Consider the following 16,796-nt stretch of genomic DNA (forward strand, 5'->3'; position numbering starts at 1 on the left):
TCTACCTCGTCATACGATGGGGAACAAAAAGCCGAACAGATTTAGACAGGCAGACAGACAGACAGATATTAGATAAAGTCTCGCCTCAACGTTTGATACATAAAGTTATACACATCCATTCTTAACAGAAAATTGACCCATTCCAAGCGGAATTGCGAGAAACTGTTATCCCCAAAACAAACTTTGAATTTAGGGTATCAGATAAAACCCTAAACAATTACAATAAAATATACATTAAGTGGGAAAATATAAATTGGCAGCACGTTTTTTAAAGATATTATGGCATGTTTTGGCAGTTAAAAAGGGCAGTTCGGGGTTTGACTGTATAAAACTAACCTCATCTTTATCGTTAAAGGACATAAAATCTTCTTCAAATTGGACACATTTGTTAAAAAGGTTACAACGTTCAACAGTGATATGATGAGCATTGCTGTTAAACATGACATTCACCTTCAATAAAATCTTTACAATAGTAACATTTTTTTCAGATAAAGGATATCCATCATATCTGGCAGTTTAGCGGTTACACCAAAGACACTCTACAACTGCAACAACAGCACCAGAAACAACGTGGAAGCGACGTTAGTGAGTTATCCCTTAAATGTGTGGCAAAGGAATAAGACACGAAACAAATTAATAAACTGGCGTCCAATATTGAAGGTGTTTTGTCTCCGACTCTTGACGCATAAACCACTTCCTGGCCAATTAATCGCCCCTTTCAGATTGGGAGATTGAAATTTTGGAATTTATTTTCAGCTAAGTAATTGCATGTGGGACTACAATTCATTCCTTATCTTGCAAATTATGTATACTTGAACCAATCCAACTTCCCCGATGCCATGTGCCCGTCGTTTCAATCATTACTTAATGCATTTTTCAGTAGTCTTTTCCGCATTCTTTTTAATATTGTTGGCAGTGTAGATGCAGACATGCCTAATTAGACAGACTCACTGTATACTGGATTCCAGAATAACAGATTAAACTGAACGAAGACATGCAGATGAAAACACTCAGTATGAAGGAGTCTGGAGACCTGGCCATTTGCGTACAGCTAGTGTCATCCTCGAGAGTGTGTTTCAGAGCACTAAAGGAGTGTGAGTGAGTGAGTGAGTGAGTGGGTGAGTGAGTGAGTATGTAAGTGAGTGAGTGAAAAGATGAGTGAAAGGGTGAGTGAAAGAGTGAGTGAGTGAGTGAAAGGGTGATTGAGTGAGTGAAAGGGTGATTGAGTGAGTGAAAGGGTGATTGAGTGAGTGAAAGGGTGAGTGAAAGGGTGAGTGAAAGGGTGAGTGAGTGAGTGAAAGAAAGGACGAGTGAGTGAAAGGGTGAGTTAGTGAAAGGGTGAGTGAAAGGGTGAGTGAGTGAAAGGGTGAGTGAAAGGGTGAGTGAAAGGGTGAGTGAGTGAGTGAGTGGCATTTTTTAAGAACATGGAATGACTCCTCGAGTTCAAGGGCATAAAAAGACATCGTCGATCAAGCCAGCCAGATGGGCAGTTTATTCCTGTCACACATTGGATGGAATACAAATACAAGAAGGTATAATTTGAGTGTTTCACGATTTGCAAACACCAGGCGCCATCACTAAATGTGTTTTCGGAAAATATAAAATATAAATGGAATCATTTAAAATACCATCTCGTTTCAGCATTGTTTAAATAATAGATCACGCCAACATGCATGTGTGCCAACCTATTGTCTTTAGACTCGTGATAGGAGAGAGAGACGGTCTACAAACAGTACTGATTATCTACACAACCCTGTTATTGCAAATGGTCTGTATAAACATTAATTAGATTTGCATTCGGGCATCAGCACTGAAACAAACTGAGTGAAACTGACAATGTAATCTAGCCGTGACAACTAGGGTACTAGACTTGTGATTATCTCCGTGTTTTTGGACTCTCCTGATTACCGGTCTCTTTTTATCTGGCAGCAATCACAAAACACCGTGTTCGCACCATCACTCGTGGCTGGTTCCCAATGTTCCCGACTACAGATCTATTGCTACGTTGTTAACGGTGTTTATCAGGTTAGAGTAGTCGACGTTGTAATAACAAAGCGTCGTCGCTGCCCACGAACCCACTCATATGTCAGCCATTAGTAGGGGTAGTCAAACAACGATGAGCACCATGCTCATGGAATGTATTGCAGGTATCGGTATACATACGATAGAATCGGTTTCAACAGGGTGTGTCACTGGGAGCTACTGTTTTCTGGAACTGTACAGATAACTTGACACAAGCCTGGTAGAAGTGTAATCAGAAAACCACACCGGTGTTCGGCATGGCGTATACAGTTTCTATTATGTATTTAGTGTGAAAACATTGGATTTATCTGAAAATGTAACATCAATATTTCCCTCGAGTGAAATAACATGTCTGAAGGACTTTCTGTTACTTAAGGAAGAGCATACATGGATGTCAACTTCTATATTTTGAGGAACACAACGTTTCGGAGTATATGCTTCCTCCTTCATCAGATGAATGAACGCCATGAGGCAGAGAGCATATATATCTTCATGTAAGGACAACACAATTAATAAGATAACAAAAGGTGTAAAATAACAAAGGTTAGAAGCTAACAAAGGAAGCCAACACTTAAGTTATCATGGCTAAGTATTAGAAGCCAAGACTTAGGTTATCATGGCTAAGTAATAGAAGCCAACACTTAGGTTATCATGGCTAAGTTATAGAAGCCAACACTTGGGTTATCATGGCTAAGTAATAGAAGCCAACACTTAAGTTATCATGGCTAAGTAATAGAAGCCAACACTTAAGTTATCATGGCTAAGTAATAGAAGCCAACACTTAGGTTATCATGGCTAAGTAATAGAAGCCAACACTTAGGTTATCATGGCTAAGTAATAGAAGCCAACACTTAGGTTATCATGACTAAGTAATAGAAGCCAACACTTAGGTTATCATGGCTAAGTAATAGAAGCCAACACTTAGGTTATCATGGCTAAGTAATAGAAGCCAACACTTAAGTTATCATGGCTAAGTTATAGAAGCCAACACTTAGGTTATCATGGCTAAGTTATAGAAGCCAACACTTAGGTTATCATGGCTAAGAAATAGAAGCCAACACTTAGGTTATCATGGCTAAGTAATAGAAGCCAACACTTAGGTTATCATGGCTAAGTAATAGAAGCCAACACTTAAGTTATCATGGCTAAGTAATAGAAGCCAACACTTAAGTTATCATGGCTAAGTTATAGAAGCCAACACTTAGGTTATCATGGCTAAGTAATAGAAGCCAACACTTAGGTTATCATGGCTAAGTAATAGAAGCCAACTCTTAGGTTATCATGGCTAAGTTATAGAAGCCAACACTTAGGTTATCATGGCTAAGTTATAGAAGCCAACACTTAGGTTATCATGGCTAAGTAATAGAAGCCAACACTTAGGTTATCATGGCTAAGTAATAGAAGCCAACACTTAGGTTATCATGGCTAAGTAATAGAAGCCAACACTTAGGTTATCATGGCTAAGTAATAGAAGCCAACACTTAGGTTATCATGGCTAAGTTATAGACGCCAACACTTAGGTTATCATGGCTAAGTTATAGAAGCCAACACTTAGGTTATCATGGCTAAGTAATAGAAGCCAACACTTAGGTTATCATGGCTAAGTTATAGAAGCCAACACTTAGGTTATCATGGCTAAGTAATAGAAGCCAACACTTAGGTTATCATGGCTAAGTTATAGAAGCCAACACTTAAGTTATCATGGCTAAGTAATATAAGCCAACACTTAGGTTATCATGGCTAAGTTATAGAAGCTACCACTGAGGTTATCATAGCTAAGTAATAGAAGCCAACACTTAGGTTATCATGGCTAAGTAATAGAAGCCAACACTTAGGTTATCATGGCTAAGTAATAGAAGCCAACACTTAGGTTATCATGGCTAAGTTATAGAAGCTACCACTGAGGTTATCATAGCTAAGTAATAGAAGCCAACACTTAGGTTATCATGGCTAAGTAATAGAAGCCAACACTTAAGTTATCACAAATGAAACCCAGTTATTATCTTCAACATTCTAATTTATTTTATAAATCATAACATCGTTTAGAATATCTTGTAGAAGGCTGTCCAGTAACTCTTATCCAGTGAGCTATAACTCAAGAACTGACATTTATCCATCATGGCTAAGTTATAGAAGCCAACACTTAAGTTATCATGGCTAAGTGATAGAAGCCAACATTTAAATTATCATAGCTAAGTTTTTACTTGTTGGGATTTTCTATGTCGTTGTCATTGAGTGGACGGTGAGTCTGTGTGTTTCAATTAAGAACTGACTTTCACTTTGTGTGAGTTCATCGGAGTATGAGCCTTCATAGAGTGCGGGCCAAACTGTATGAACATCGGAGGTTTTTTATATCACTATTTTCACCTCGAAGAAAGTATATAGATCAATACACAATTTTAGTTAGTACGCGTGACTTCATGTTTACACTGACATCCATACAATCCGTGGCCATTACAAGTGTTAGTCGTCATTGGTCAAACGGCCGGTCATTGAAAGGTGACTGTAAAGATGTGTCAAATAGACATTAAGGTAAATTCATAGATTGGTGTACTCTGTCACTGTCAGTCTAGACAAGGACCGAGTAAATACTACCATATTTTGGATGTGCATTTCTTCATTTTATTTACTAGGATGGGTCGTAGCGAAGATATTCTTGAACGATCACGCAAGTCAAACTCTCCGACTTTTCTCAAATGTATACTAAAACGATAAGTTCAAGATTAAAGGGTCTGAATGATGAGAAACAACGCTTCTGTATTTATCCGTGCTTGGGAATTCCCAGGCGTTCCCCCTGTAATGATGAAGTAGTCCGTCAGTGTTTATACAGTCTCGTGAAAAACGTATGAATGTCTAATTGTGGCGTTCATACGCATTTGAAAGTCGGTTTCGTGGTCATGTGACTGACATCTCGTCCAATAGAAAAGCCGTATGTCGTGTAAACTTTACATTGAAACATTATTCCATTTTGAACAGTGTTAAAGTAATATCACATCATGGAACACTCTTAACAATAACCCGGATCTTCGAAGTGACACTTGAAACAATATTAATTGTATTTGTTTAGTTTGTAACCGACAAAAGAAGTTTTGAGCTCACGTTATTCTTCGTCTTCAATCTGAGCTCATTCCCCTGTAATGGACACGCCATATAGGTAATCACATACTACAACTATTCAGGTATTATCTTTTCATGCAGAAATAGTTTTACAAAGGCATGTGAGATCACTAGCTATGCAAGCCTTGCATATTATTAAGCGATGTATTAGAAGATATAAAGGTTTGTCCCTTGATTCAGCATTTAAATTATTTGATGGGAAAATTCTGCCAATCCTATTATATGGTTCGGAGCTCTGGGGTATGAATTTTAATTATTCTACAGAAAAAGTGCATACTAAATTCTGCAAGTTTCTATTAAATATTAGTTACAAGGCATTGAACAAAGTTATATTGGAAAGAATGTGGTCGTTTTCCTCTATGTATAATTGTCCGTTCTAGAGTTATAGCTCACTTGATAAGAGTTACTGGACAGCCTTCTACAAGATATTCTAAACGATGTTATGATTTATAAAAGAAATTAGAATGTTTGAGATAATAACTGGGTTCCATTTGTTCAAACTACCCTATGCCAGTCTGGTTTTGGACATGCCTCAATTTACAAAGATATCGAAAATAAAGATCTATTCATGTGTCTGTTTAAACAGAGATGTAAAGACATTTACCAACAAGAGTGGTACAACGATATCAAAGAGTCGAAATCCTGAACGTATAATTAAAATATTTCACGCTTCAAATCACGCCAGATAGATATCTGGTTACTATAAAGGCATAAAACTTGCGGCGAGTATCAACAAAATTTAGATGTAATTGTCAAGATTTGCATATCAGAGCTGCCAGATTTACCCAAACAGAAAAAACTACATGATTTCCCTGCAACCATGACACAGAAGATGGATATTATGTGTTAATGATTTGCCAGGAATACATTAACATGACAATGAAATATTTACCCAAGTATTTTATAATAAGGGCCTCTTATGAAAAAAATCTGATACTAATACAGACAGATGACATTTAAGCTCTATCTATTTTTGTATGATATATTTCGCAAGTCTGTCTTATTTCCCCGTCAACATACAACATACGGCATTGAAATCACCAATTTATAAGTTCCAGCTCGGCTTTCCAAGCAAAGCACTGTGCAGAGATGCATCCCTTGAGCGTACCACAAACATATGGCAGTGGGTTCGAATCCTGGCTCACACTGAACGTATTTCTGGGTTTGTCAGCACCATACACGAGCTTGTGTGTTTCCACAAAGTGATAAACGTCTGAGATCTTCATATATCAGACTTTCTTCCCACCTAATGCCGACACGCCGGGGTATAATTGAAATACTGTCCAAACTCACTCGCTCTATATCATCCGGCTGTGCCATAGATACATAGTGTCTCCATTAACATGAACTGTTTCTGTTAACGAGCGCCGACTGACAGACCATTTGTAATGAATTATCCGCAGCCTGCGCAGTTCGATGTACAGGGCTTTTTATCTACTCTTTTCCCGTTTGCCTCCAGCATATTCCGGTCCATTATCACCTAGGCAGGTGTTTGTATCGACAAATATGACCATATTAATGCAACTGCGACAAACGTTCATATAAAGTATCGTGGAGTTGATGTATGCATGATTGAGTTATTGATTGCGAAATGACAATAGTTAAACCAAGACATTAAAAGGACGTCTGTGATAAAAATGATTCACGCGAGTATGAAATTTTATGAATATATTTTGTTCAAACCACAGTGGAATCTAAGGTAACTTCTTGTTACTACGGCGCCATGATAAGTGTTGTCGCGTTTCGAATGTATCCCAAGCTCGCTATTACCTGTCGTAAGAGTGAGTGAGTGAGTGAGTGAGTTAAATTTAACGTCAAATCGGCAATATTGCAACCATATCGTGACGAGACGTTATTAAAATAATGTAGTTAGACTAAAAAAAACCTGTTATCGATGGACAGAAAGCAACAGATTCACAGATTCGATTTAAGACTTTAAGAATTTCGTATCAATCAACGAAATAAAGTAAACATGGGCTGTAGATCACCAGCAACTGAAGGTAGATCACCATACTAGGGATCATGGGGACATTCAGTACCTTTGCCACCTGCATGAACCCCAGCAGGATGAACATCATCCTTTCAGTTATTGGCGATGATGGACACATTCAGCCATGCATTATAACAACACACACGATAACAATAACACGATAACAAACGAAATAAACATACTTTGAATGAAGTGGTCTTACACAACCTGTAAGAGACAATCGCGACTAAATGGATTGGGGGTCAGACTGGGTTGTTTGCTTGCCATCGTACCCGGTAACATCAACCACTAGTTAGTCTCAGACTTGATTCATTACAGTCATTACAGTGTATTGATGCCACTTGGGTATACAGTGTCTGAGACCTGCATCACTTCGGGTTTACCTTCTACATTAAGCTGAGACGCCGCCATATAACTAGGATACTGTTCAAAGCAGAGTTAAGCCCAACACGCTGACTTCTGACTTAGCTGACCGCCTCCGTGGTCTTGTGGTAGAGCGTCCGCCCGGAGAGCGGAAGGTCCGGGGTTCGATCCCCGGCCGCGTCATACCAAAAGACGTTAAAAGATGGTACTTGTTATTACCCTGTCTGGCGCTCGGCATTAAGGGGCTAAAACAAGGACTGGTCGGCTCGGAGTCAGTATACTGTATCTGAGTGGGGTATTCATGTTAAACTGCGGCATGGTATCTCAGTGGGCTAGCACTATAAATCGGCATCAGTCCGGACTAGTACAAGCAGCCACACAAACACACACACGTACATGCACGTCGCTATATAAGTGCAATAATCTTGGACGCGACGTTAAACCCCATTTCACCTCACCTCACCTCTGACTTAGCTATACAGCATTTCGAGTGTGGCTGAGTTGTGTTTCATTAAGCAAACGTCAATACCCGAGGATCATTCACATTGGTATCACAAAACTGGTTCAAACTAACGATGCAGCACTAACGAACAATAATGACACCAGATATCTGCCTCTTTCAACCGTTTGAGTTTCATGGCAACTAAATTTCTAACATTTCACTTCTGATGTTGGATGGTCTTTCTTTAGTTTAAATAATTTCTCTTTCAAATACATTGTTTCTACAATATCGCCTTTCAAAAGTCAAAAGGCCGGTAGACTGCGTGATCGCAAATGTTCCCTGTATCCAATATCCAGGATTGAAATGTTCTTATGTGCAATTAATATCAAATGTGTAGGCCAACGTAGACCAATCTAGAGATGATATCTGCCACTGCTGCCGCGGGCTTGCTCACAAGTGAGTCCATCAGTCATAAACGCCGATAACACCAGGTGTTCACGATAGGAGTCGAAACCGCCCGAATCCGGATACTGTCAAGCAGCCTGTGATAAAACGTACATCAGAGCCTTAAGCCGAAGAGTGAGTGAGTGGCATGTGAGTGAGTGAGTGAGTGAGTGAGTTTAACTCTTCTTTGAACAGTATTTCAGTTTTCTCACAACGTGTCGGCTTGTTTCGGGAGTAAATCCAGAAATGGTGACGAAATATAAGACGTGATTTTGGTGAAAACGCCCCAGTATTGTGCTGATACATTAGAAACATGATCGTGGCGAACAGGGATTCGAACACACGATCAGAGGTTTCTGGCGGGCTTAAGAGATGCAACTCTGTACAACGAAATGCTACCTCCATAGCCACAGTAGTACAACAGTACAACACGACACAGTGCACTTTAGTATCAGAGAGTAGACTACAATTCATCACATTTCATACCACGCCCCTTCATCAACAGCATGCCCTGGGATGCCACAGATCGCCCTGCACACGACCACTGTGTTGCTGTGTTTACAATGACCGTAGTAAGCACCCACGGGAATTAAACAAATGCAGATAAAGGATCAGAGAGTTTGTTAGTCAGTCCGATTTAAGGTCTATTGTTCTGTCTCAGATAGATCTGGAACTTGTGTTCAGGGCATGGATGTCAGATTGATGAGCGCCACCACCAGGATGTGATGATCATATTATTATATTGTTACTTGACCCTGAATACATAAACAACCTCTGAAGTGTTTAGATTGCACAAGTCTCTAAGGCAATAATCATTAGCTTAAATCATAATTTCGAGATCATATAAATGATAAGAAAGACTTTCCGCTTTTAGCATAGGATAAGGAACTTGCGGTCTGGTGACAACAGGTCATCCACACTTGGAAACTTAAATCCCTTTGTGCCCGATCTTTTGAAATAACTGCTGTAAAGAAATGGAATGCTCTGAAACACTTCCAATTTCGCTCAGAACAGCCCCATGACTATTTTCAAATCAAGACTTAAAACATTCTTGACTTTAGTGTACATATGTATATATGTCTATTGTAAGCGCTTTGAGCATGTTTTGTTGCGTGGAAGGTTGGGGATTATAAGAAATCTTCTTTTTATAGAATTATGATACACCCATGGACTTATCGTTCAGTACAGCTTGAAGTAAGGCGCGATCGTAGCAAGGGTTCTCATAGAGACAACAAGCAAGAACTAAGCTGAAGCGAACTTCAGTTCATATAATGAGAAAGGTTTTGTTTCACCAATGTTGTACGCTTGATCACATCAGTGATAAATGGTCCAATTATACAAATGAAATTTCATGGCTTTAATAAGGCTCCGATGTACTACAATGTCAACAATTTATAATAATGTGACAATATGGTGAACGTGCAATAATTATATTACTGGGGGTCTTCTCAAAAGGTCGCCGATGCTGAGAATTTGCCACGTAAAAGGTTACACGCCCATCACTTAGAACCTTTAGATATAACTATTTACAAGTGTAGAGATAGACCAGATTACAGGACAACCATTCACGTCTTGTGTTCGCTCCTTATGCCTTCTGGCAATGGAATAAATCAACAACACAGACAGGATGAAGATTGCATTAATTTACAAGTCCAACAAACCGAACAAAACCTAAATACGTTTCAACAGCTTAGTCCCCAAAACTAACTTTTTACATGACCCATTCATTAAAGAACCATGAGGTTTCCTGTCAAATACAAATGTTGCACGTGTCATCCATTACTGATCGGCACCTATACAAGGTGTAACATCAGCAGCAGCATCGACAGCTGCTCCGACTCAACACGACCACACTGACCCACATTGTCAGTTTGAGGTCAAAGTTCAATACCATACGTCCGGGAACAAGGCGTTAAAGTGCAATACAATGTGTAAAGATAAAGTCGTTTTGTGTGCATAAAAAACATGTGTCCCTTCTTCCCGCAACCCCCACACCGCCCCCTAAATCAGCACTACCCCAAGCCCTATACAAACGACACTGAATAAGGCCACATAACGCTTCTTTCATGAAAAAGAACATTTTCTCGATGTAACGAGTGACAATATTAATTTTAACCACGTATACAATTCAAGTTGTTTTTGTATGATTTTCACTTATTAAACGAATTATGTGTACGTAATCCCGCACGCGACCAAACCACTCCCAACTTTAGAAAATAACTTATACATATTTTTTGGTTCCACCAGTAGGAACATATTCATAACGTGTATGAAATACATAAATATATTAAGAAAAATCAATGTAAGTCAGTTGTCAGGGAAAGAATACTTGAACACCATTAAGGTAACTGCCCATTTCAACAGCTGATTGTGCACTTATACCTGTTCAGTGGATGCTATAACTGACCAGAGAACTTAACATACAAGTTGACAGAAAATGTCTGGACGCCACAGGTCAGCCACTCGCCAGTTGTTAAGCGTAAAGTGTTTTTAACGAACGTCAAGGCGTCCTTTCAAGCCATGACGTGGTACGTCTTGCCTTTAGCGATGACGTGTGACTTTCAACCCTATGCCGATATCTGATATGAGCGCCCTCTAGAGTAACGATATCAGTTTTCGAAACACAGCTGAGATGAGGATTTATTATATATTTCAGTGTGAAAGAATGAAATTACTGAAGTTCTCAACTTCAACGTGATATTTTCATTGCAGTGAACATAACTCTTTGACGGAACTATTGTCATACAAGAGCTACCTCCCCGCAGATTGTCTCCCTTTATCGCCCTAAGGGTCCGGGACGTAAACAAATTGCTGACTTCCTTTTTACGTTCGTTTCACATTGACAAGGCAAAATAATGACAGATGGTCATTTATTGAGTAAATATCATTTCTTGCCGTTTGTTAATCTCTTGAAGATGTTTCGTTATAAACTGTAAATTTCTCATTTAACTCATCAATCGAGACTGTTCGTTTCGCAAAGCACGTTTTTTGTTACTTGACCAGCGTGTATATTTTCGCTTGCAACAGCGGTCTTGTAGATTTCAAGCATATGTTTTGAAAGTTGAATTTGTTCATTATCATATCTAAATGCATGATAAAGATTTTTTGTGATTCTAAATATTTGTTGTTCCTTTTGTTTATACTTCGTAAGATTTTGCAAACACGGAGCTACATTTATAGTTGCAAATACAAGGGGTGGTGGACGTCACTGTGTGTTAGGTAGGGAGAATTTACCTTTCAAGATTTTACATTTGTGATGAAATAATTTAATTTTCCGGAAGACAAAGACACAAAAAGTATATAATAAATAGGATATTTCATATGTCGGGTGAAATATCATGTTTCTCTCACCGAGTGACGGGGGAAAGTAGATATTTACACTCGTGTCTACGCCACTCGTGAAAATATCACGTTGCGTTTATGAATGATTTGTATATCTCTGCCTGTACGTACCAATGTACATATCTTATTGACAATCATATGTCTGGATACATTATGTTATCGAAACCGTCGGATAGGATCGGTTTTGGTACCACCACACATATCGTATCGACAACTAAATGATGTGGTACATATCACAAGGGCAACCAAGTATTGTGATTAGTATTGCATCGACCGCAATCAATATCGTTATGCAAATCGGATCTGTAGCCATGTGTCATTATGCAATATCGTATCTGCAACGCCGTATTATGACACATATCGTATCAGCAAACACATCATACACCATGATATATCTTCAACCATATGCTATGACATATCGTATATGCAACACGTACAAAGACACATATCGTATCGACAATAACGGGACTCAACCCAAAAAAGTACTAGAATCTGTACTTTACTCAGAAAGTGTTATCCCAAATATAACATAAGTAATATGAGTAACTCGCCATGTTTTAAACAAATCAAAGGCGGTCGAATTTGTGACGTTTTATGTTATCGTACATTTATGAGAAGCATATACAATATCGGGAAATATTTTGTCGTGGATCTGGTGACGATACACAAACAGTTAACTCAATTCAAGAACATGGGGTTCGTTTGTCAATTGAATCTACGGCCCCGCAAATGATAAGCGTTCACAATCTCGTAAGTTCAAAACGGTAACTTGGACAGTCTGATACGTTGAAGATGCTTCCACACCAGACATATACAAGTATGTCTTGTTTCATACCGCGTACAATGGTAACTATTTGTAAACTAAACGGCTTCTTCAGCTAATTCCACTGTCGAATTGAACAAACATGAGATGTGTTTGCATTTCACTTGGTTTAACAATATTCATAAACACATGCTTTTGATATAGCCAGGATCATACAATGGACTCTACTTTTAGTAGAGGTTTCCCATGATGTCGGAAATAAATTTTTTGTCGCTTTTATTTTGTGAGTGTGGTTTTACGCCGCTGTCAGCAATATTCCAGCAATATCACCGCGCGGGACACCAGAAATGGGCCACACATATGTGGGGAATAGAACCCTTGCCTTCGCCGTGACCAGCGAACGCTTAAACCACTAGGCTACCCTTATATTTAGCTGGTGTAAAAATAAGAGCTGTTTGACCATTCATAGTAATTGATTGATTGACAGCTGTCTACATAGGTTCCGCCTGAAAACTACATTTATAACAAACACGCTTATAACGAACTGACGAATATAACGAACTGTTTTAGCACCGTCCATTTACTGTATATATGCTTGTAACGAACTACAGTTACAACGAACTAAAATACTGGTCCCTTTGAGTTCGTTATAACTGTAGTTTATTGTACTGTAAAAAGGTGATGTATATTCGTGTAGAACAAAGATATTGACTTCGCTTACAAAAAGGTTCATGTTTCTTTCCTATTTATTATGAATGTCCATGCAACTCAAATAACGGTAGCAAGACAATTTAACAAACTTGTAAAAAAATTGTTAAATAAACTAAGCGCTCGGAGTAATATTCTATAACATATAAATCGGTTATTTACTAAATGTATAATTGAAAAGTAAAGGCAACTTACCCTCGGTGTGTACAATGTAAGTGTTAGCCCAGTGACAGCGACATCGCATACTACAGATGCAGCGCTCACTGCCGTGCTGTCAAGTCTGCCACACAACTCCCAGCGCCACCACCAGACTGTTGCAGTGAGTCGCTATGGACAACATCGGCAGAGGGAATCGATTGTCCAATACGGACCAACATCACTGATGGAGTAAACTTTCAATCTAACAGTCCTCTCAGTGAGGGATTGCAGTGACGAATGCATAATCAAGGGAATAATCACAGTGACAATGTTGGTTTCACCTCTTTAGTAACACAAGACCGTGTCATTGAAACTGGCGAATCGGTAGAAAAAGAACCAATTGGGTCAGTGTCGTTAGAATAGCTTTATACTCAAGAGAATGTCCTTCAATTAAAAGTTTTCAAAGGTTTTACAGGCATATCGTGGTATTTGACCGTGCCCGTGAATTCCAAGGAGGATCTGTGGATTATGATTGAGGTGGTGAAGAACCTGGTCCAGGCCCTTCAAGAAGTAGCTCCAGGATTTCTTGCACCAACAGAAAAGTACATGTTTTATCTTAACCACGTTATTCACGCCACATCTACTTAAATCTCAAGTAACAAGGCCTTTGCTGGTTGAATAATGTATAAGGGCCATGATTAATAAAAAAATAACCAAATAACATTTTTACGTGCTTTAGGACGAATATTTTGGTTGAGTGTGCTTCATATGGAATCCATGTCATCATTAGCGTGGCTACAATCAATTGTTTTCTTTCCGTAGAGCCACTCTGACATACAACACACTGTAATCAAGGCACGTAAAAAGCACGGTAAATTTAACAGGCTGCACTTAGTAGTATCCTTTGATTACCTGTTTGCCATTTTAACCATTTCAAGTAAAGTAAAGTAAACGCTAAGCTTTCGTGCATGGAAGCTGAAAAAACTAAAACTAAAATCTGCACTTCAGAACAATAAAAAACAACATGCGTTTTACTGCACTGAACTTTTTGTAGAATTGCATTCTACATATGGCAATGGGTTCATTTGAAGGATGACATTTATATGCAATGGATGTATTGTGTGGACGTGGGATGTACAAACGTGTGTTAGCTGTTGGGATCCAGCGATCGTCGGTTTGACTACAGATTCGACTCCATCACAAGATCCTTGGTTCGTCAGCACAACCACGTGCTTGTGACTTTCAGGAATAAGTGTCTACGACCTGAATCCTTTGTGTATTCCGAATTAAGCTGGCACGTGGTGATGTACTGAAATACTGTTCAAAGCTGCGCTACACTTTACTCATTAAGTAATCTCATTAAAATAAGATCTTTTACCCCGATTTGATACCTCTGCGCGTGCAGATCTGGCCACTCCTTCATTGAAGGTCAAGTGACGTGAACCCTGAGGTGAACTTCGACCGCCCAATCTAAATGAAGGATACGTGGGTTCCCGAGCCACTTATAAACTTTCTTCAACGGTTCGTATTCATTTCTTCACATCCTAGATTCGGAAATTGTGACATTACAAAAACGTAATTCCACTCAGAACGCAATTATTCCTTCGATAGCACTCCATTTTAGGTGTAGCTGCCACGGAGCAGGAGAAGGGGATGGAGTAGAGGGGACACAACAGCATACCTAATATGGCGGCAGAAGGCCCTGGGGAAAGTGTAGAGGGGACACCACAGCATACCTAATATGGCGGAAGAAGGCCCTGGGGATGGTGTAGAGGGGACAAGACGCAATACCTAATATGACGGTAGAAGGCCGCCAATTCCAAGTTAATAGTGTAGAGGGGACATCACGATATACATGATATGACGGCAGTAGGCTCAGGGGATAGTGCAGAGGGGACATCACGATATACATGATATGGCGGCAGTAGGCCCAGTGGGCGTGTAGAAGGGACATCACCATATACATAATATGGCGGCATAAGACCCAGGGGATAGTGTAGAAGGGACATCACGATATACATAATATGATGGCAGTAGACCCAGAGAATAGTGTAGAAGGGACATCACGATATACATAATATGACGGTAGTAGGCCCAGGGGACAGTGCAGAGGGGACATCACGATATACATAATATGGGGGCAGCAGGCCCAGGGGAAAGTGTGGAAGGGACATCACGATATACATAATATGACGGCAGTAGGCACAAGGGAAAGTGTGGAAGGGACATCACGATATACATAATATGGCGGCAGTAGACCCAGTGGGTGTGTAGAGGGGACATCACGATATACATAATATGACGGCAGTAGGCCCAGTGGATAGTGCAGAGGGGACATCACGATATACATAATATGGCGGCAGTAGGCCCAGGGAAAAGTGTGGAAGGGACATCACGATATACATAATATGACGACAGTAGGCACAGGGGAAAGTTTGAAAGGGACATCACGATATACATAAAATGACGGCAGTAGGCCCAGGGGATAGTGCAGAGGGGACATAACGATATATATTAAACATGGCAGTAGACACAGAGGATAGTGTATAGGGACAGGGACATTACGATATACATATTATGGTGGCAGTAGGCCCAGGGAATAGTGTAGAGGGGACATCACGATATACATTACAACATGGCAGTAGACACAATGGAAAGTGTACAGGGACATTACGATATACACAATATGGCGGCAGAAGGCCCAGGGGATAGTGTAGAGGGGACATCACGCTACATATAATGATATGTCAGTAGACACAGAGGAAACTGTATAAGGACATTACGATGCACATAAAATGTCGGCAGTCGACCCAGAGGAAACCGTAGGGAAAGATCCGACTATCTCCGAGGCCTCAGCGACACTGTCTGCACGTACCTACCTCTCACGTAGTATCGTGTTAAGCTAGCTGTAAACGTGACCTTACACCATGAGCTGCCAGATCAAAGAGTTTCAAAATACATACATGTAAATTATTCAGACGTTTCTTTCAGTTGGAAACAAAATGGACTTGACTTGCACCGTCGATGCATGATTATGAATCAGACCTGCTGGTAACCCGGATGATAAAGGCATACGTAAGCGTTGGAGATGTACAAATTTTTTCAACTGGAAGAAATCTTAATTTGCGAATTTTCAAAATGCTTCCCCAGACGAATGAAGAGGACACTCTCATAGAAAAGATGCTTGGCTAAATTCCGCGTGTTTTCGCTTTCCTATTTCCCCAGAGAGCTTCAACGTTTGCATATTTCAAACCATTAAATGTAATTCCTTGTCTTTCGTGGCCAATAAGCATCTCTATGGGCGTCAAAATCAATAGACAAAATAGATATCACTTCGGTAGCATCATATTAGGATTATTTGGCTAGTACTGGACACTGGTTATCCTGCATGAATGTCCGCCCCGTCTGTAACAGGTCATCTCGTCCTACAGACTATCTCGTTATGAAGGCTTGAAAGCTAACCGTTA

At 39.7% G+C, this 16,796-nt stretch overlaps 1 protein-coding gene across 2 annotated transcripts in view; it reads right to left on the reverse strand.

Annotated features, from left to right (window-relative positions):
• Window positions 1–16,796, reverse strand: part of LOC124138083 (QRFP-like peptide receptor) — a 163,969-nt gene that overhangs the window by 49,293 nt on the left and 97,880 nt on the right. The window contains exon 1 of one of the 2 annotated variants that reach the window (XM_046504602.2): window positions 13,387–13,564. The exons of the other annotated variant lie outside the window; for it this stretch is intronic. The gene's annotated coding sequence lies outside the window, so the exon portion shown is untranslated. Of the gene's footprint in view, window positions 1–13,386; window positions 13,565–16,796 lie in introns of those variants that run through there. 2 annotated transcript variants of the gene reach the window in all.

Source organism: Haliotis rufescens, unplaced genomic scaffold (assembly GCF_023055435.1).
Source record: "Haliotis rufescens isolate VD_foot unplaced genomic scaffold, xgHalRufe1.0.p SCAF_12, whole genome shotgun sequence".
NCBI lineage: Eukaryota > Metazoa > Mollusca > Gastropoda > Lepetellida > Haliotidae > Haliotis > Haliotis rufescens.